Source organism: Echiichthys vipera (assembly GCF_963691815.1).
Source record: "Echiichthys vipera genome assembly, chromosome: 1".
In the NCBI taxonomy this organism is placed as follows: Eukaryota; Metazoa; Chordata; class Actinopteri; order Perciformes; family Trachinidae; genus Echiichthys; species Echiichthys vipera.
The window spans coordinates 40400416-40422412 of NC_139826.1; positions in this window are offsets into that span (position 1 = coordinate 40400416).

Genomic DNA, 21997 nt, shown 5'->3' on the forward strand with positions numbered 1-21997 from the left:
AAATCCACGTTCTTCTTTCATTCATAGTCAGAGAGAGTGTGTGTGTGGGGGACTGTTGCTACGGAGGGCGCCCTCCCACTGTGCCTCCGTCCCGTGCCCCGTGCTTTAGGGTCCTTGTCCCCCCCTCCAGGCCCGTTTGTACTCACACTACCTGGGCCTCGGAGAATGCTTCTTGCTGCCTATACGTCATCACGCTGTAACACGTCACACGCATTGATGACGTCATGGCGATGCGTGGCTTTGTTTCCAGATCTTTCCGTAGACCTCGGAGTTTTTGTGCGTCTTGTCGACTGTTTTTGAATCTTTTCATCGACCAAATCTGCAGTAAACACTCCACCTCCGCATCACACCAACGTGAACCTTTCACCGCCATTGTTTGAAATGTCCGCGCATGGTCCCTCCTTCTTTTTTCTACGTCCCAACAGGCGCACAGGAAATGACCTCAGAACCGCCGTAGGCCTCGTGCTCGTACACATGCGCATGCTCATGCTCGTACACGTGCGCACGCTCGTGCTCGTACACGTGCAAACGTGCTTTACTAAAGCCCACCTCTCCCAAACGGGCCGTGGACGGCAAGCGTGCCGCTCCCAGACGTGGTACGGTTGCACTCACACTGGTCAAAGGAACCAGACTTTAGCCGTGAAACCTGTTCTGGCACGGTACGGGGGAACAGTGTGAGTGCGCCCTAAGTCTGAGAGGTTGCACTGCAGTGTGTGTGTGTGTGTGTGTGTGTGTGTGTGTGTGTGTGTGTGTGTGTGTGTGTGTGTGTGTGTGTGTGTGTGTGTGTGTGTGTGTGTGTGTGTGTGTGTGTGTGTGTGTGTGTGTGTGTGTGTGTGTGTGTGTGTGTGTGTGTGTGTGTGTTCAGGAGCGGGTTGCTCGTGGCTGTTAGCAGCATGAAGACTTTCAAGAGAATCACTGTAGCAACGAGAGTGTGCGAGAAACGTTTCAGGAAGTGATGCAGCTCTTTCTCTTCCACACGCCAATGAGCTTTTTGGTTTGCGCACTTCCTGTTTATTACCGTAGTTTGACTTTGTGAAGCTTCATGAAGCATTTTTCTTTCTGGATGGAGCTCTTGGTTTTTAAGATTAAAGGCTTGAGGGCGGTGAGTCAGTGACCCTTCGTTGAACCGTCAGTGCTGTCGAGAGCGCTCCGCAAATAAAGAAGACGCCTGTATAAGTGCTGTTCCCATTAGGGGTCGCATACGCGGAATGATGCGGGTCTCCCTCGCCAAACGCCCCTAATTTGCGTGCAAGTCGTTTGAGCGGCCGTGTGTTTCACCTGTGGGAGAGCGGGTCTGTTTATCTCCCCTGAGAGAAGCTGGTTCCTGATTGGACGGAGCTCTCAGTGGGATGTGAGTGTGACGTGTGGTCGAACAGACGCCACAACAACACGGTGAAGTAGAGGAGACACTTTTATCTGGTGGTGAAGAAGAAGAACGCAGCGCAGGAAATGATCTGTGCACGAGCGTCTGTGCACGGGCTTGTTAACATGACACACACAAACACACACACACACACACACACACACACACACACACACACACACACACACACACACACACACACACACACACACACACACACACACACACACGAATAGAATAGAGATACCTTATATAATGGTGCAGGCCTGTCTGTCAACACACACTTGTTTACTCTCACGTTACTCGTACATGAGTTGACATCATGAATCACACGGCCATCTTAAATGTCAGTGTGATGACACACTCTTTGTTTTCATCACTATTCTTGAACGGCGTGCGTCTTAATAACGGTCAGATCTGCAGCAGCGCTCTGCTGTACCAACCATCGCCCGACGACGCAAACCCACGCAGAGGACTCGTTAATCCTCCAGGGGGTGTTTTTGGGATGGATACACGCGGATGAGAGGGCGGGACCTGCAACTTTCCCCGCGGACACATTTTACCCCAAAGGAAAGGCGCCAAAAGTTTACTTTTACCCCTCTACACTCACACAGACCCGCCCAACTCTGCTTCTGATTGGTCCCCGTGGTCATCTTCACAGGAGCTTGGTTGATTGACGCGGTGGATTGTTCCTCCAGGTAGGGAATGAGTCCTGACCCCAAGTGAAGGAGTTCAAGTACCTCAGGATCTTGTTCATGAGTGAGGGGACGATGGAGCGTGAGTTTGGCCGGAGAATCGGAGCAGCGGGGGCGGAGCTGCAGTCGCTCTACCGCACCGTTGTGATGAACAGAGAACTGAGGAAGACAAAGCTCTGGATCTACCCTCAGTCCTGGTTCCTACCCTCACCTGTGGTCATGAAAGCTGGGTCAGGACCCAAAGAACCAGGTCCAGGTCAGGACCCAAAGAACCAGGTCCAGGTCCAAGCGTCTGAACTGTGTTTCCTCAGGAGGGGGGCTGGAGTCTCCCTTAGAGAGAGGGGGAGAAGTTCAGCATCCCTCCTCTGGTCCTCTAGTTCTCCACTCCTCCGCTCTTCTGGTCCTCTGGTCTTCTAGTCCTCTGGTCCTCTTGTCCTCTAGTCCTCTGGTCCTCTAGTCCTCTGGTCTTCTGGTCCTCTGGTCCTCTAGTCCTCTGGTCCTCTAGTCCTCTAGTGCTCTAGTCCTCTAGTCCTCTGGTCCTCTGCTCCTCTAGTTCTCCACTCCTCCGCTCTTCTGGTCCTCTGGTCTTCTAGTCCTCTGGTCCTCTGGTCCTCCGCTCTTCCGCTCTTCTGGTCTTCTGGTCCTCCGCTCTTCCGGTCCTCTGGTCCTCTTGTCCTCTAGTCCTCTGGTCTTCTGGTCCTCTAGTCCTCTGGTCCTCTGGTCTTCTGGTCTTCTGGTCCTCTGGTCCTCTAGTCCTCTGGTCCTATAGTCCTCTAGTCCCCTAGTCCTCTGGTCCTCTGGGCCACTGGTCCTCTGGGCCTCTAGTCCTCTTGTCCTAGTCCTCTGGTCTTCTGGTCCTCTAGTCCTCTGGTCTTCTGGTCCTCTGGTCCTCTAGTCCTCTTGTCCTCTGGTCCTCTTGTCCTCTGGTCCTATAGTGCTCTGGTCCTCTTGTCCTCTGGTCCTCTAGTCCTCTGATCCTAAAGTCCTCTGGTCCTATAGTGCTCTGGTCCTCTAGTCCTCTGGTCCTCTATTCCTCTGGTCCCCTAGTCCTCTGCTCCTTCGCTCCTCCGCTCTTCCGCTCTTCTAGTCCTCTGGTCCTCTAGTCCCTTAGTCCTCTGGTCCTCTTGTCCTCTGGTCACCTTTTCCTCTGGTCCTCTGGTTCTCTAGTCCTCTGGTCCTCTAGTCCTCTGGTCCTCTGGTCCTCTGCTCCTTTGGTCCTCTGGTCCTCTAGTCCTCTGCTCCTCTGGTCCTCTAGTGCTCTAGTCCTCTAGTCCTCTGCTCCTCTAGTCCTCTGGTCCTCTGGTCCTCTAGTTCTCCACTCCTCCGCTCTTCTGGTCCTCTGCTCCTCTGGTCCTCTAGTCCTCTAGTCCTCTGGGCCTCTAGTCCTCTGGGCCTCTAGTCCTCTGCTCCTCTGGTCCTCTAGTCCTCTAGTCCTCTGGGCCTCTAGTCCTCTGCTCCTCTGGTCCTCTAGTCCTCTGGTCCTCTAGTCCTCTAGTCCTCTGGTCCTCTGGTTGCCTGGTCCTCTAGTCCTCTGGTCCTCTTGTCCTCTGGACCTCTAGTCCTCTGCTCTTCTGGTCCTCTAGTCCTCTGGTCCTCTTGTCCTCTGGACCTCTAGTCCTCTTGTCCTCTAGTCCTCTGGTCCTCTTGTCCTCTAGTCCTCTGGTCCTCTGGTCCTCTGGTCCTCTGGTCCTGCATCACCCTGAGTTCCTGGTGCAGTAACGACCAGCTCGCTCTGTATTCACCTTAACGTTAATAACAAACAGTGAGGGCGGGTGGTACAGCACGGGGCTCAAACCGGCGGCCATAAACGTGAATCAAACATGAGAACACTGAGAAATCCAATCCAAATATTGCAACAGTGAAACTTCGCAGCAGTAAATCATAACTGTTTGTGTTCATTCGGATAATTAGGGAACATCAATCCTGGAAACACGCTCAATGAAATGTTGATGAGGTCATCGAGCGCCGCTGTGATTACTTCCTCTCCTCCTGATTAACGTTCGTCTCCGCGCTCGGACTCGGTAACCTTGGTTCTTTGACTGTTCCCACCAGCGTCCATTAGCGTAATAGCTGCCTGCGCCCGCTCTAGAATTAGATTTCACTCACGTCGCTCTCAGGCCAGAGCCGACTTAGGTGCTGCAGGGACGGGCGGCGTGATCGGCAGCGTGACGTCAGGAGGTAATTCATTAAAAACACACACGGGGAGAACACCAACAGCGAGGGGACGACAACAACTGGAGGACACGCTCAAGGACTTCCTCCCTTCCTTGAGTGCTGTTTCCATTTCCAGGTGCAGACACGCGTCTCGAGTGTGTGCACCGACTTGAAAGCCTCGAGGAAATGACAGGAGGTCAACGCAACGCCATGGCAACCGTCCGCCGAAATGAGTGTTTCTGAAGGGATGTAAATAAGCAATTAAACCTGTGAGTCCTGCATCTGGGCACATTAACCCTGTGAGTCCTGCATCTGGGCACATTAAACCTGTGAGTCCTGCATCTGGGCACATTAACCCTGTGAGTCCTGATTCTGGGCACATAAACCCTGTGAGTCCTGCATCTGGGCACATTAAACCTGTGAGTCCTGCATCTGGGCACATTAAACCTGTGAGTCCTGCATCTGGGCACATTAACCCTGTGAGTCCTGCATCTGGGCACATTAAACCTGCCAGTCCTGCATCTGGGCACATTAAACCTGTGAGTCCTGCATCTGGGCACATTAGACCTGTGAGTCCTGCATCTGGGCACATTAAACCTGTGAGTCCTGCATCTGGGCACATTACACCTGTCAGTCCTGCATCTGGGCACATTAACCCTGTGAGTCCTGCATCTGGGCACATTAAACCTGTGAGTCCTGCATCTGGGCACATTAAACCTGTGAGTCCTGCATCTGGGCACATTAAACCTGTGAGTTCTGCATCTGGGCACATTAAACCTGTGAGTCCTGCATCTGGGCACATTAATCCTGTGAGTCCTGCATCTGGGCACATTAAACCTGTGAGTCCTGCATCTGGGCACATTAAACCTGCCAGTCCTGCATCTGGGCACATTAAACCTGTGAGTCCTGCATCTGGGCACATTAAACCTGTCAGTCCTGCATCTGGGCACATTAAACCTGTGAGTCCTGCATCTGGGCACGTTAACCCTCGCAGTCCTGCATCTGGGCACATTAACCCTGTGAGTCCTGCATCTGGGCACATTAAACCTGTCTGTCCTGCATCTTGGCACATTAAACCTGTCAGTCCTGCATCTGGGCACATTAAACCTGTCAGTCCTGCATCTTGGCACATTAAACCTGTCAGTCCTGCATCTGGGCACATTAAACCTGTGAGTCCTGCATCTGGGCACATAAACCCTGTGAGTCCTGCATCTGGGCACATTAACCCTGTGAGTCCTGCATCTGGGCACATTAACCCTGTGAGTCCTGATTCTGGGCACATAAACCCTGTGAGTCCTGCATCTGGGCACATTAAACCTGTGAGTCCTGCATCTGGGCACATTAAACCTGTGAGTCCTGCATCTGGGCACATTCAACCTGTGAGTCCTGCATCTGGGCACATTAAACCTGTGAGTCCTGCATCTGGGCACATTAAACCTGTGAGTCCTGCATCTGGGCACATTAAATGATGCTAGGGAGGAGGGTCGGGGTGCAGAACGGGTCCAAAACACAGGACTTTGACCTGGAGGACCCGTGTTCAAGTCCTGGAAGAACTGAGATAAACTTAACCGTCACCTTTAGAGACTAAACTTAACCGTCACCTTTAGAGACTAAACTTAACCGTCACCTTTAGAGACTAAACTTAACCGTCTCCTTTAGTGACTAAACTTAACCGTCTCCTTTAGAGACTACACTTAACCCTCACCTTTAGAGACTAAACTTAACCGTCTCCTTTAGAGACTAAACTTAACCGTCTCCTTTAGAGACTAAACTTAACCGTCACCTTTAGAGACTAAACTTAACCGTCTCCTTTAGTGACTAAACTTAACCGTCTCCTTTAGAGACTAAACTTAACCGTCATCTTTAGAGACTAAACTTAACCGTCTCCTTTAGAGACTAAACTTAACCGTCTCCTTTAGAGACTAAACTTAACCGTCACCTTTAGAGACTACACTTAACCGTCACCTTTATCTGATCTGAACCAGGTCTCATCTCATCTTCAGCCTCTGATCCTGGATCAGGTCTCGGGGGCAGCATCTCCAGCAGGGGACCCCAAACTTCCCTTTCCCGGGCCACATTAACCAGCTCTAACTGGGGGATCCTGAGGCGTTCCCAGGCCAGTGTGGAGATCTAATCTCTCCACCTGGTCCTGGGTCTTCCCCGAGGCCTCCTCCCAGCTGGACGTGCCTGGAACACCTCCCTAGGGAGGCGCCCAGGGTTCATCCTTACCAGATGATCCTGAACCACCTCAACTGGCTCCTTTCATCACAAACATAAAGATTACACAGACTTTAGCAATAATAAAAACATTACATTAAAATATTACAGATATTAAATCTAAACTCTAAAGCAGTGGGACCAGGAAGTTCTTGGGAACACAGAAAGTTCTGCTGCTCCTGCGGTCGCTCCGCAGCACCGAGAGCTCCGGGCGCCGCCGCAGGGTTAATGAGAACCACGACGGCGTCCTCTCTCCTCCCTCTGTTCCTCTCCTCTCTCCTCCCTCTGTTCCTCTCCTCTCTCCTCCCTCTGTTCCTCTCCTCTCTCCTTCCTCTCTTCCTCTCCTCCCTCCTCCCTCTGTTCCTCTCCTCCCTCCTCCCTCTCTTCCTCTCTCCTCCCTCAGTTCCTTTCCTCTCTCCTTCCTCTCTTCCTCTCCTCTCTCCTTCCTCTCTTCCTCTCATCCCTCTCTTCCTCTCCTCTCTCTACCTCTCCTCCCTCCTCTCTCTGTTCCTCTCCTCCCTCCTCTCTCTGTTCCTCTCCTCCCTCCTCTCTCTGTTCCTCTCTTCCTCTCCTCTTTCCTCCATCTCTTCCTCTCCTCCCTCTCTTCCTCTCCTCTCTCCTCTCCTCTCACCTTCCTCTCTTCCTCTCCTCCCTCTGTTCCTCTCCTCTCTCCTCCCTCTGTTCCTCTCTTCCTCTCCTCTTTCCTCCATCTCTTCCTCTCCTCCCTCTCTTCCTCTCCTCTCTCCTCTCCTCTCACCTTCCTCTCTTCCTCTCCTCCCTCTCTTCCTCTCCTCTCTCCTCTCCTCTCCTCTCTCCTCCCTCAGTTCCTTTCCTCTCTCCTCTCTCCTCCCTCTCTTCCTCTCCTCTCTCCTCCCTCTCTTCCTCTCCTCTCTCCTCCCTCTCCTCTCTCCTTCCTCTCTTCCTCTCCTCTCTCCTCCCTCGGTTCCTCTCCTCCCTCTGTTCCTCTCCTCCCTCGGTTCCTCTCCTCCCTCTCCTTCCTCTCTTCCTCTCCTCCTCTCCTCCCTCTGTTCCTCTCCTCCCTCTCTCCCTCTCTTCCTCGGTTCCTCACCGGTCGCTGACGGCCGCTCGCTTCATTAAAGCTTTTCTCACAGATCTGTTCAAACGGACTCTACAGATGTTCTCTGTCTCCCTCTGCACACACTCAGGCCTGCTCGAGGTGTGTGTGTGCGTGTGTGCGTGTGTGTGTGTGTGTGTGTGTGTGTGTGTGTGTGTGTGTGTGTGTGTGTGTGTGTGTGTGTGTGTGTGTGTGTGTGTGTTCTCTCTTCCTGCTGCAGTTCGTCCTTATCGAAGCCAGCAGCTGATTTAATCAAAGATAACGTGTCGTTGGTAAACGAGAGCCGGCTCAGAGAAGCACTTTCTTCCTCCCTGAGTCGTCCTCCTCCTCTCTGAGGCGTCCTCCTCCTCCTCCTCTCTGAGGCGTCCTCCTCCTCCTCCTCTCTGAGGCGTCCTCCTCCTCTCTGAGGCGTCCTCCTCCTCTCTGAGGCCTCCTCCTCCTCCTCTCTGAGGCGTCCTCCTCCTCTCTGAGGCGTCCTCCTCCTCCTCCCCTCTGAGACGTCCTCCTCCTCTCTGAGGCGTCCTCCTCCTCTCTGAGGCGTCCTCCTCCTATCTGAGGCCTCCTCCTCTCTGAGGCCTCCTCCTCCTCCTCCTCTCTGAGGCCTCCTCCTCCTCCTCCTCTCTGAGGCCTCCTCCTCCTCTCTGAGGCGTCCTCCTCCTCTCTGAGGCGTCCTCCTCCTCTCTGAGGCCTCCTCCTCCTCTCTGAGGCGTCCTCCTCCTCTCTGAGGCGTCCTCCTCCTATCTGAGGCCTCCTCCTCTCTGAGGCGTCCTCCTCCTCTCTGAGGCGTCTTCCTCCTCCTCTCTGAGGCGTCCTCCTCCTCTCTGAAGCCTCCTCCTCCTCTCTGAGGCGTCCTCCTCCTCTCTGAGGCGTCCTCCTCCTCTCTGAGGCGTCCTCCTCCTCTCTGAGGCGTCCCCCTTCTCTCTGAGACGTCCTCCTCCTGTCTGAGACGTCCTCCTCCTCGCTGAGGCGTCCTCCTCCTCTCTGAGACGTTCTCCTCCTCACTGAGGCGTCCTCCTCCTCTCTGAGACGTCCTCCACCTCTCTGAGGCGTCCTCCTCCTAGCTGAGGCGTCTTCCTCTCTGAGGCGTCCTCCTCCTCACTGAGGCGTCCTCCTCTCTGAGGCGTCCTCCTCCTCTCTGAGGCGTCCTCCTCTCTGAGGCGTCCTCCTCTTCTCTGAGGCGTCCTCCTCCTCCTCTCTGAGGCGTCCTCCTCTCTGAGGCGTCCTCCTCCTCCTCCTCCTCTCTGAGGCGTCCTCCTCCTCTCTGAGGCGTCCTCCTCCTCGCTGAGGCGTCCTCCTCCTCTCTGGGGTGTCCTCCTCCTCTCTGAGGCGTCCTCCTCCTCTCTGAAGCGTCCTCCTCCTCTCTGAGGCGTCCTCCTCCTCTCTGAGGCGTCCTCCTCTCTGAGGCGTCCTCCTCCTCTCTGAGGCGTCTTCCTCCTGCTCTCCGAGGCGTCCTCCTCCTCTCCGAGGCGTCCTCCTCCTCTCTGAGGCGTCCTCCTCCTCTCTGAGGCGTCCTCCTCCTCTCTGAGACGTCCTCCTCCTCACTGAGGCGTCCTCCTCCTCTCTGAGACGTCCTCCCCCTCTCTGAGGCGTCCTCCTCCTCCTCCTCTCTGAGGCGTCCTCCTCCTCCTCTCTGAGGCGTCCTCCTCCTCGCTGAGGCGTCCTCCTCCTCCCTGAGGCGTCCTCCTCCTCTCTGAGGCGTCCTCCTCCTCCTCCTCCTCTCTGAGGCGTCTTCCTCCTCCTCTCTGAGGCGTCTTCCTCCTGCTCTCCGAGGCGTCCTCCTCCTCTCTGAGGCGTCCTCCTCCTCTCTGAGGCGTCTTCCTCCTGCTCTCCGAGGCGTCCTCCTCCTCTCCGAGGCGTCCTCCTCCTCTCTGAGGCGTCCTCCTCCTCTCTGAAGCGTCCTCCTCCTCTCTGAGGCGTCCTCCTCCTCTCTGAGGCGTCCTCCTCCTCTCTGAGGCGTCCTCCTCCTCTCTGAGGCGTCTTCCTCCTCCTCTCTGAGGCGTCTTCCTCCTCCTCTCTGGAGCGTCCTCCTGCTCTCCGAGGCGTCCTCCTCCTCTCTGAGGCGTCCTCCTCCTCTCTGAGGCCTCCTCCTCCTCTCTGAGGCCTCCTCCTCCTCTCTGAGGCGTCCTCCCCTTCCTCTCTGAGACGTCCTCCTCTTCCCTGAGGCGTCCTCCTCCTCTCTGAGGCGTCCTCCTCCTCCTCTCTGAGGCGTCCTCCTCCTCTCTGAGGCGTCCTCCTCCTCCTCTCTGAGGCGTCCTCCTCCCTGAGTCGTCCTCCTCCTCGCTGAGGCGTCCCCTTCCTCTCTGAGGCGTCCTCCTCCCTGCGGAGACGTCCTCCTCTCTGAGGCCTCCTCCTCCTTTCTGAGGCGTCCTCCTCTCTGAGGTGTCCTCCTCCTCCTCTCTGAGGCGTCCTCCTCCTCTCTGAGGCCTCCTCCTCCTCTCTGAGGCGTCCTCCTCCTCTCTGAGGCGTCCTCCTCCTCTCCGAGGCGTCCTCCTCCTCCTCTCTGAGGCGTCCTCCTCCTCGCTGAGGCGTCCTCCTCCTCTCTGAGGCGTCCTCCCGCTCTCTGAGGCGTCCTCCCCTCTGAGGCATCCTCCTCCTCTCTGAGGCGTCCTCCTCCTCTCTGAGGCGTCCTCCTCCTCCTCTCTGAGGCGTCCTCCTCCTCTCTGAGGCGTCCCCTTCCTCTCTGAGGCGTCCTCCTCCTCTCTGAGGCGTCCTCCTCCTCTCTGAGGCGTCCTCCTCCTCCTCTCTGAGGCGTCCTCCTCCTCTCTGAGGCGTCCTCCTCCTCCTCTCTGAGGCGTCCTCCTCCTCCTCTCTGAGGCGTCCTCCTCCTCTCTGAGGCGTCCTCCTCCTCCTCCTCTCCGAGGCGTCCTCCTACTCCTCCTCTCTGAGGCGTCCTCCTCCTCTCTGAGGCGTCCTCCTCCTCTCTGAGGCGTCCTCCTCCTCCCTGAGGCGTCCTCCTCCTCTCTGAGGCGTCCTCCTCCTCCCTGAGGCGTCCTCCTCCTCTCTGAGGCGTCCTCCTCCCCCTCGCCCCTCCCCACAACGTCACATACATGCCCTTTTTTGGTCAGGCGGGGTCAAAGCCTGACAAGATGGCGTCAATCTATGGTTTTACAACAGAAACTCACGGCTTCAGCGCCTAAACCCACGTTTTAACGACCTCAGTTTGAGCTCAATCTGCTGATAACTGAATAAAAGTCAAAACGAGTCCGATCAGAACAAGAACGACCTTTTGTGTTTGGATCTTTTGGAACATTCTTCCCTTTGTCCTCCTCTTTGTGTCTTCGCCCTCCATACCTCCGCGCAGACGCCAAACCTATTTCACATTCTCCTCCTTTCTTTCTTTCTTCTCTTCAAGGTTGAAGCACGCGGCGCCGTCCACGTCCCGGGCTTTTATTCTGAAAATCAAAGACCTCAGCGCAGCGTTCGGTGAGTCCACACTCTTCCACGGCTTTATGTTTTCTTTCTCCTGCCTGTTTCTGCAAAGTGATGGATGTGTTTATGTAAAAAGCACCACTGTGGGCTCATTTTCATATATATTAGAATAAGAAATATGCGTCTTGAGGATCGTGCGGTTGATGATTAGTCTTTCAAACTTCTCCGACACAGAACGAAAGAAGCTGTAGTGATGAAAAACAGCATTTCTTACATTGCGTTCAGCGAACACACATTCCTTTGATGGAGGAAGCGACGTCTCCAGAATAACATCTTCTCTGTCGGTTATGATTTAAAAGGCCCCGCGGATGAAGAGGTGCTCTCGCTGTAGGAGGTTAACAGTTACATCATCCGCTGCAAAGAGAGTCAGGGTTGATCTGGGGTGTGAGGAGAGATCAGTGCAGCGCAGACGCACGAGTGAGTTATAGTAAAAAGCATCAATGTGCTTTGGAGCAATCTGCTCGTTGGATTAAACCTGGGCGTGAGGCGGGGTCCACCCTGGACAGGACGCCAGTCTATCACAGGACACATAGAGACGAACAGAGACAGACAACCATTCACACCTACGGGTGATTTAGAGTCATCAATGAACCCAACACCTGCACGTCTTTGGACTGTGGGAGGAAACCGGAGAACCCGGAGAAAACCCACGCAGACACGGGGACAACATGCAAACTCCACACAGAAGGGCCCCAGCCGGGATTCAAACCAGGAACCCTCTTGCTATGGGGTGACAGTGCGAACCACCGTGTCACACCACCGTGTCGCCCGCCCCCCCCAAATAAATACACTATAAACATCAAACACAAGGAAGGACATGTAACATAGAGTAATAGATCACACACACACATTCACGCACGCATGCACACACACACGCACACACACACACACACACACACAAGCACGCACACACACATACGCACAGGCACTAACACACACACACAGGCACGCAAGCAAGCACATGCACACACACACGCACACACACACAAGCGCACACACAGACGCGCACACACACGCATGCACACACGCACGCATGTACACACACACACATACACAAGCACACGCACACACACGCACACACACACACACACACACACACGCACATCCACACACACACACACACCCCTGGTCACTAAGTCAGTGGTGCATTGTTGCATTTCTTTCTGTTTAAGTGTAAATGTTGTGTGTGTGTGTGCGTGCGTGCGTGCGTGCGTGCGTGTGTGCGCGTGCGCGTGTGTGTGTGTGTGTGCTCCGCTCCTCGTCTCTGTTGCTGCAGGTAGAGCCTCTCAGTGCACTTTGGAGCGTTTTCATTGGTTGAAGAGTTTAAAACAACACTTTCATTGGTGGAGCTTCATCAGAACCCACTAAATCAGCATTAACACATTTCTGGGTGAGAGGAACACGCGTTCTTGGTTTTTGGGGCCTTGAATCAGTGAAATCCTCGTGCACGGCGCCCGTGCGTTTAAACCTCCGTCCACAGGATCCGCTGCTCCACCGTCCCACAATCCCCTTTGGCCCTGAATTATTTAAGCCAGCAGTACTTTGGGCAAGAGGCAGAGTGACTTTCCACTAGTTTTTAGGAAAAACACTTTCCTTTCCTACCCCCCCCCCCCTCACACACACACACACACACACACACACACACACACACACACACACACACACACACACACACACACACACGAGCTCTCCACCTGAAAGAGTCTCCAAATGTGTTGTGAAGCCGAGCAGTCATGCAGAAGGTTGCACCAGTCGACCTTGTCCCCCCGTCCCTCTGTCCGCCCTCTGGTTCACTAAGCCGAGTCCAGCCGAGACCGGTGCATTTACATAAGCCGACACGGAGCACTCAGTCCGCTGTTCGAAACCCCGCCTCACTGCCCTCTGCCCGGGTGCCTCTCAGCCCCAAACCTCACCCTGCGGAGTGTTTCGTACGCTGCAGAGCTGCAGAGGTGCAGAGGTGCTGTGGACGCCTTCACTCAGGCGTGTTGCAGCCTCTTTTCTCCTGCACTTAAAGGTCTGAACGGGTCTCATGGGAGGGAAGAGGAAGAGGGGGGTCCAGTCGTGCGGTTCGGACTCCTCAGCCTTTAGAGTTGGAGCCCTCGGATCGCCATGGAGACGGATGTTTCTCTCCTAACAGACCTGTTAAACGCTGAGGTGTCAGTTGATGGGAGGCTTTTAAAAGCAGCTCAGGGTGAGCCGTCACATCACAGCTCCACGTGTGAATGTGTGTGTTCGATCAGTGTTGAAGAACAGCACAGTTCCTCCACTTGTGGAAGGGTGGGTAGTCCTCCATTCGAGAGATCGGTGGTTTGATCCCCCGGTCCGCATGTCGAAGTGTCCTCGGGCGAGACACTTTAATTTGATGGTGTCATTTTAACGACGTTGTGCAAATGCATGCACCAGTATTAAGCACTATTTAACCTTTAATCCTGGGTGTTTATGAGTTTACACTGCACAGACACACAATTTGAATGAAGGATTTAACATTTTATTTATTTTTTATCTTCTAAATGAGACGATAGAACGACCTCATGATGTCTGAGTTACGCAGGGCGCCATGACACAGGAAGGAGTGTGTGTGAATGATTCAATCATCTCTGACTGTCTCTGGTCCAGTGGGACCCTGACTCTATTTTAAAAATATAATTTTAACCTTTTTAATAACGACTCAGGTCTTTGTGAGGAGGTTTTAAAGGGTTTTAATGACACAGGACGTCCCCGTGGTGCCCCAAACCTAACCCTAGCCTGAGCCTTGGGGACGTACGTCTCTATTTTAAATGGTTTTATTAACGTTGGACACGGTGGTTTGGTGGTTAGCACTGTCCCCCCACAGCTAGAGGGTTCCTGGTTTGAATCCTGGCTGGGGCCCTTCTGTGTGGAGCATGTTGTCCCCGTGTCTGCGTGGGTTTTCTCCGGGTTCTCCGGTTTCCTCCCACAGTCCAAAGACGTGCAGGTGTTCGGTTCATTGATGACTCTAAATCACCCGTAGGTGTGAATGGTTGTCTGTCTCTGTTCGTCTCTATGTGTCCTGTGATAGACTGGCGTCCTGTCCAGGGTGGACCCCGCCTCATGCCCGATGTCAGCTGGGATCGGCTCCAGCCCTCCGCGACCCCGACAGGGACAAGAGGACGAAGATGAATGAATTAACCTTTTAGTTTTTCTCCATTGGCTCCGTTTCTTCTACCTGGACGAGGCCGTTTGGGTAAAAACCATGATTAATAATGCAGGACCTGTGTTTAGGTAATAACCACAGGCAGTGTTGTGTGTGTGTGAACTGTAGGAGTGTCCACACTACAGTGTTTTGAGCTCCAGTACGAATCAACAGTGAATATTGGGGTACGTGTTGGTGGTGGTGGTGGTGGTGGGTCGCCACGCCGCTGCAGCAGAACCGCACAGACCCACACACACCGACTCTGTTCTTCTGCGTTTTTATATAAAGGAGATGGCCGGTTACTCATCACAGCATGATTCAGCCAGATATTCAGCCTGTGCTGGGTAAAAATAGCAGCCGGTGGACTCTCTCTGTGGACGCTCAGCCTGCGAGCACGTCTTTAAAGCTGCTGTGTCGCTCCTGCAGCTCAGCGTGAAGAGAAACGTGACGTGAACAACAGCAGAACGCAGGAAACACTCAACAAAACCCAAATACCACAACCAAATCAGAACCCTGCAGACGTCTGGGTTCAGCTCTACTGTAGTAAACAGCCGACTGTCTGCACGTTGGGCAGGAACGTTTGCAGGAGTGAGCTGTGTTGTCCTCTCAGCAGCAGGGGGCCACGACCAAACGCCGCCTCATTAAAGTCTTTAGAGAAGCCGGTTTCCTCGCCGTCTCTTACTCATCCCCCAGTTCAGAGGGAAACGGAGCAGCAGCCTGTTTTTGTTGTCAGCACAGAGCGAAGAGAGAGACACAGAGGAGACCGGCGGCGCTCTGTCCACCTCCTGCTGCGTCGTGGGGATCGAACGCCACCTTTAACGCGATGGAATTGGTGAAAATGAACAAATTACCTCCCGACAGAAACACAACACACAGTGATTATCTGTGGGAGGTAAATATGATCTCTCCCGGTGGTAGGAGGTCTGGGTTTAGTTCAGTGGTACTCAACAGCCGGCCCAGACGCCTATCCGCCCCCCCCCAACTGTTATTTCTGCAGTATGTGTTCTGGTCGGGTCAACCACGTATATCGGGACTTCACGTTACCGGAGTAGGAGCCTAGAATGAAAATCAATCAATCAGTCCTTTATTTGGACAGTGCACATTAATGAACAACGATAACAACATTCATTCATTCATCTTCAGCCTCTTGTCCCTGTCGGGGTCGCGGGGGGCTGGAGCCGATCCCAGCTGACATCGGGCGTGAGGCGGGGTCCACCCTGGACAGGACGCCAGTCTATCACAGGACACATAGAGACGAACAGAGACAGACAACCATTCACACCTACGGGTGATTTAGAGTCATCAATGAACCCAACACCTGCACGTCTTTGGACTGTGGGAGGAAACCGGAGAACCCGGAGAAAACCCACGCAGACACGGGGACAACATGCTAACTCCACACAGAAGGGCCCCAGCCGGGATTCAAACCAGGAACCCTCTTGCTGTGAGGCGACAGTGCTAACCACCACACCACCGTGTCCAACCTTTATTCAAATATTCGCAGATTGAGCTCAAACTGAGGACGTTAAAACGTGGGTTTTAGGCGCTACAGTCGTGAGTTTCGGTTGTAAAACAATAGACTGTCGCCATCTTGTCAGACTCTGACTCCGCCTGACCAAAAAAGGGCATGTATATGACGTTGTGGGGAGGGGTCGACGTCCGTCTTGCTGACGTTTACCTCCGAGGAGAAGTGAGGGCCAGAGGCTAGCTGTCACTCAAGAGGCCACGCCCCTAATTATTCATACACTTTAACCCGCAGAAAACCCGCGCAGACTGCTGCAATTCTCCAATTAATCAAATGCTTCTTTAATAATTGCAGCTGCAGCATTCAGTCGTTCCCAGGTCGGGCTCGTTGAAATGGTTTTGAATGGGTTTGCACAGCTTGTGTTTTCTTTCACAGCTATGGTGACAGTAACCATAGTAACACCTGGATGGTGCCTATTTAAATATGTGTGTGCGTGTTCATAGTTAACCTGGAATCTGAAGTTATCCCACGCTTGGGATTTGAACGGCAGGGGGACGTCTGCAAGCTCAAGTTTCATGTTGTCGTTCGACACAGTTCACTCTCTGTTAGCATCGATCCACACAGGCACGCTCCTGGGGTGCGGGGCGTCCTGTGCTACGGCCCTGCCTGTCTGCCACCCTCACTTGCTGGCTGTTACTGAGCACGTGTGAGCCGAACGCCCACTTCAAGTTTTAAGGTCCGCACCGCACAACAGGAGCGTACAGTCGCCATAATTACGCCGTGCATGCTTCATTCACGGGCCGCGGCCCACCTCTGTAACCGCCCAGAAGGGCCCGTGCCGTGACGGTTCGGTACAAATACGTGTATCGTCACAGCCCCGATGGACAGAAGGTCCTGAACCTCATCGTCTCTCCAGTCGCACATGTTCGTTGGCGACTTTGCAGGCTCGAGTGTGTTTAATGTCAGGTCCAACTGATTCAGACATTTGCCTTCTCACGTACAGGTGAAGGCTCGTCCTAGCATGCTAACATGCTAACATGCTAAAGGAATTAATCCTGAGTTTGAGTAGGAAGTGTGTTTGTCTAAGCTGCTTTAAGCAGTGATCGACTGTGCAGGTGAGAAACTTCTTCCCCCCGCTCTGTTTGTTCATTCTCAGCACAACTGCGTCTCTGTCTTTGTTTGTGTGCAGCTCAGCACCCTGACCGTGCGTCTCTGTCTTTGTTTGTGTGCAGCTCAGCACCCTGACCGTGCGTCTCTGTCTTTGTTTGTGTGCAGCTCAGCACCCTGACCGTGCGTCTCTGTAGCTGTGTGCTCCGTCTCATTTGTATGATTCACTGCATGGAGACTACAAAGACACAAATCACAGAGTTCTTGGAGAGAGATCAGGGAGCCAGGAGGGGGATTGAGCTGCCGGGACGGCCCAACAGCTTCACACCTCCTCTCCCTCTGCACCTTTCTGACGGGGACACGTGTTGGAGGGAACATGACACGTTCATTGGGTGTCTCCGTGCATGTGTCATGTCTCAGTGGCTCTCATCACGCAGCTGATAATTGGTCGAACCGAGAGCAGTTCACATCTGCCTCGGCTGCTTTTTGTCACCGAAACGTCGTAAAAACCTGAGTTACAGGGAAGAAGTGATTTAGGGATATGACTCGTTCCACCTCCGAGTGCTCTTCACCGTCCTCTGCAAGATCACAAATCATTTTAAACAGTCAACACCACTCCAGAAGGTTCTGTATTATTAAAACGCCACAACTGGTGCATGGGTTAATGTGTTTTTAACGCCAGTCTCACTTTTTACCGCATGCACTTCCTGTCAGTGTGGATTAGTGCTGCGCCGCTGCTCGGACCCGCAGAGGAACTCTGGATAATTCAAGCGTCTGTCTGTCCGCTGATGTCTGAGGGAGATGGTGTGACAGCAGGGGAGCTGAGACACGAGCATGTGTACACGGAGCGGACCTGGGCACCGTACACAGCTCCGTATGGAATATTTAGGTCCTGAGGCGGAGCGGATTGAAGGGCAGTAAAGCAGAACACATGCGGGACGTGTTGGACAAGTGTTCTCCGGCTGCACTCACAGCTCTGATCTCAGCATCACGCACACCTCTGACTTTCACTTCAGTTCACTCCGGTTCAGGTTTCGCTGATTAATCCCACATTAAAACTCGTTTAGCCGCCGTGTTTCCTGCTGAGTGAATTGCTTCATCATTATTTTTGAAACATCAGTTGTTGTTATTCTGTAAACACGCTCTTGTTCATCATCGAGGGTCACTGCTTTCAATTTCATCTGATTCACGCTGGTTTTTTACGTGATTAATTCGCAGTAAGGTACATTAATCTCATTTGGCTCCAATTGCTTTATGATAGTCTTGTTTAATCACTTTCAAAATAGTGTTTTTATTGGGCGGCCTCAATCATCCGTGTGCGTGAACCAAACTAAAGTAAACAAGACGAAAGAAAACTAAATGAGACTCAACAAAACGAAAGTAAAGTCTTCTTATTAGGGCGCACTCCCACTGTTCCTCCGTCCCGTGCCCCGTGCTTTAGGGTCCTTGTCCCCCCCTCCAGGCCCGTTTGTACTCACACTACCTGGGCCTCGGAGAATGCTTCTTGCTGCCTATACGTCATCACGCCGTAACACGTCACACGCATTGATGACGTCATGGCGATGCGTGGCTTTGTTTCCAGATCTTTCCGTAGACCTCGGAGTTTTTGTGCGTCTTGTCGACTGTTTTTGAATCTTTTCATCGACCAAATCTGCAGTAAACAGTCCACCTCCGCATCACACCAACGTGAACCTTTCACCGCCATTGTTTGAAATGTCCGCGCATGGTCCCTCCTTCTTTTTTCTACGTCCCAACAGGCGCACAGGAAATGACCTCAGAACCGCCGTAGGCCTCGTGCTCGTACACGTGCGCACACTCGTGCTCGTACATGTGCAAACACGCTTTACAAAAGCACACCTCTCTCAGACGGGCCGTGCACGGTCAGAATCACTAGGCTTTAGCCGAAAAACCGGTTTGGCCCGGTGCGGAAGGACAGTGTGAGTGCGCCCTTACTGTCAGTCTGCCAGGGTCTGGTGCAGGTCACAGCTGATTGGGTCGGTCGGGGCGATACCAGCTGGGGTGTAGGAGCCCGGGACTGGCGTTGTCATGCATCCCGTGATAATGCAGGTGAAAGAGAAAGTGTCCCGTCGAGGAACACGGTCGCAGGGGGTGGGAATGGTTGGAGAGTTTGTTTCCACCCCGTGTCGTTGGTGTAGATGTTGAAGAGGGGAGGTACGCCGTCTTGTGGTAGGTCGTTCTTTTGGGCTTCCCATTTGCTCTTTTTCAGGGCGGCAGTAGCTCAGTCCATAGGTGACTCGTAGGGTCGCTCGTTCGAGTCCCCGTGTGGACCATGAATGGAGCGTGGACTGGTGGCTGGAGAGGTGCCAGCTCATCTCCTGGGCACTGCCGAGGTGCTGTTGAGAAAGCCACCGAACACCCAACTGCTCGGGGCGCTGATCCATTGGGAGCCCCCTCGCTCTGACACCTCTCCATTAATTGCATGTATATAGGTCCTGTTTGTGTGTGTGTGTATTTCGGGCCTGTGTGTGTGTGTGTGTGTGTGTGTGTGTGTGTGTGTGTGTGTGTGTAACCTGTATAATAACAGAGTGAAAAAATTGAATTTCCCCTTCTTCTTCTCCTCCCCTTGTCATCGTAGTTGAACCAGGAAGCACCTGTTGTTGAGAAGGGGTTTGGTGACTCGGCACGGGTCGAGGTCACCAGTCATGATCAAAACTCTCCTTAATGCGTCGGGTGAGGTTCAGTAGCTGGTGTCAGGTAATTTAACCTGAAAAAGCCTTTGAAGTTGTTCATGAATGCACGGCTAATAGGATTCACCTGTTAACAAATGTGCTGCCTGACTGCCTGCGTCTGTGGGCAGTGGTTCAAAGGAAAAAAGCCTGTCACTGTTGGAGCATCATTTAACTGTTTTCAGTCAAAGGCTCGAGCCGTGAATCAACTCTTTTTATCAGAAGAAGAACCAGAAAGACCCATCGACGTGTTACCAAACACATCGTCATCATAGCTTCAGTGAGACGTCACTTACGCGACTTTGGGGCGAGTAGTTAAAGTGTGATTCTGTCCAATCTTCGTTCTCGGCACTTTAAACCATTGAGACAGCTCTGTTTATGTGTAGGGACTCTTCTCATGCTGCTGCAGAGGTTTGCTGTTATTTTTAGCAGCATTAGTGGTTAAAAAAGACCTTTGAATGCCTTCACCGTACTCACTCATTAGTCATCTCCAACTGCTTATCTGGGGTCGGGTCGCGGGGGCAGCAGCTCCAGCAGGGGACCCCAAACTTCCCTTTCCCGGGCCACATTAACCAGCTCTAACTGGGGGATCCTGAGGCGTTCCCAGGCCAGTGTGGAGATCTAATCTCTCCACCTGGTCCTGGGTCTTCCCCGAGGCCTCCTCCCAGCTGGACGTGCCTGGAACACCTCCCTAGGGAGGCGCCCAGGGTTCATCCTTACCAGATGATCCTGAACCACCTCAACTGGCTCCTTTCAACGCAAAGGAGCAGCGACTCTTCTCCGAGTTCCTCACGGATGCTGAACTTCTCCCCCTCTCTCTAAGGGAGACTCCAGACCCCCTCCTGAGGAAACACAGTTCACACGCTTGGACCTGCGTTCTTCACTGTACTGCCCCAAACTAATCACTGTTAAGGGCGCGCTCACACTGTCCTTCCGGGCCAAAACCGTTTTTTCAGCTAAAGCCTAGTGCGTTTGACCAGTGTGAGTGCAACCGCTCCGTGCATAACTGCGGCGCGCTTGCCGTCCACGGCCCGTTTGGGAGAGGTGGGCTTTAGTAAAGCACGTTTGCACGTGTACGGGCACGAGCGTGCGCACGTGTACAAGCACGAGGCCTACGGCAGTAGCGTTATGTGCGCCTGTTGGGACGTAGAAAAAAGAAGGAGGGACCATGCGCGGACATTTCAAACAATGGCGGTGAAAGGTTCACGTTGGTGTGATGCGGAGGTGGAGTGTTTACTGCAGATTTGGTCGATGACAAGATTCAAAAACAGTCGACAAGACGCACAAAAACTCCGAGGTCTACGGAAAGATCTGGAAACAAAGCCACGCATCGCCATGACGTCATCAATGCGTGTGACGTGTTACGGCGTGATGACGTATAGACAGCAAGAAGCATTCTCCGAGGCCCAGGTAGTGTGAGTACAAACGGGCCTGGAGGGGGGGACAAGGACCCTAAAGCACGGGGCACGGGACGGAGGCACAGTGGGAGGGCGCCCTTAGCCACGTCCGGCTGTTAGCAACTCTCCCGGATTTCTCTGTTAGTACTTGTTAGACGAAAAAAAACTGCCTCTACAGCTTATTTGATGAATGTAAGTGCAGAGAAAGACCATGGGATGATTTTGCGTTTTGATTTCGAAGCCTTGTCCTTCAACAGTTGAGTTCTCAGGGAGTTTATTGTAAAGAACCGACCCGGTTGTTGTCTTTCTGACCCAGTGAGGTCATATTTCTCCTACGTGAGTACGAAAATGCTCCTCTGGGTGCTCTTTCCTCCAGATGAGCTCTGGTCTTGACTTCCGCCCTCAGGTGTTCTTGACAACTCCTCCACCTGCAGTTTCCCGCCATCACCTGCGCGACCTCAGGGGCTCCTTTACATCCAGACGAAGAGCTCTCTCCGCTGGCGTCTGCAGCTCCGACAGCTGGAGGAGACACTCAGAGCGTCGATAACAGCCGGCTTCCCAGAGTCTGCGGGGAGAGCCCGGGGAGCAGAACGACACATAAACAACGCCGGGGAAAGGAATGAAAACAGGAGTGCAGGCGTTATTAGAGAGTGGAGAGGCGAGTCAAGAGCGGGACGGGAGGAGTCGAGGGAAGGCATTAATGAGCGAGCGATCAGAGCTGCAGATGAGATTAGAAGGGGCTCTTCACACGGAGAGAGGAGATTAAAGTGTTTGTGATGATGGAGAAGGTGATTCATGTGAGGAAGAACGTCGTGAAAGAACGGAAATTACTTTCAGAGCGTAAAGGACGCGTGGAAGTTATTCAGTCCACTTAAAGCTGCATTCTCTCTAATGTCCAGCAGGAGGAGACTCCACTTAAAGCTGCATTCTCTCTAATGTCCAGCAGGAGGAGACTCCACTTAAAGCTGCATTCTCTCTAATGTCCAGCAGGAGGAGACTCCACTTAAAGCTGCATTCTCTCTAATGTCCAGCAGGAGGAGACTCCACTTAAAGCTGCATTCTCTCTAATGTCCAGCAGGAGGAGACTCCACTTAAAGCTGCATTCTCTCTAATGTCCAGCAGGAGGAGACTCCACTTAAAGCTGCATTCTCTCTAATGTCCAGCAGGAGGAGACTCCACTTAAAGCTGCATTCTCTCTAATGTCCAGCAGGAGGAGACTCCACTTAAAGCTGCATTCTCTCTAATGTCCAGCAGGAG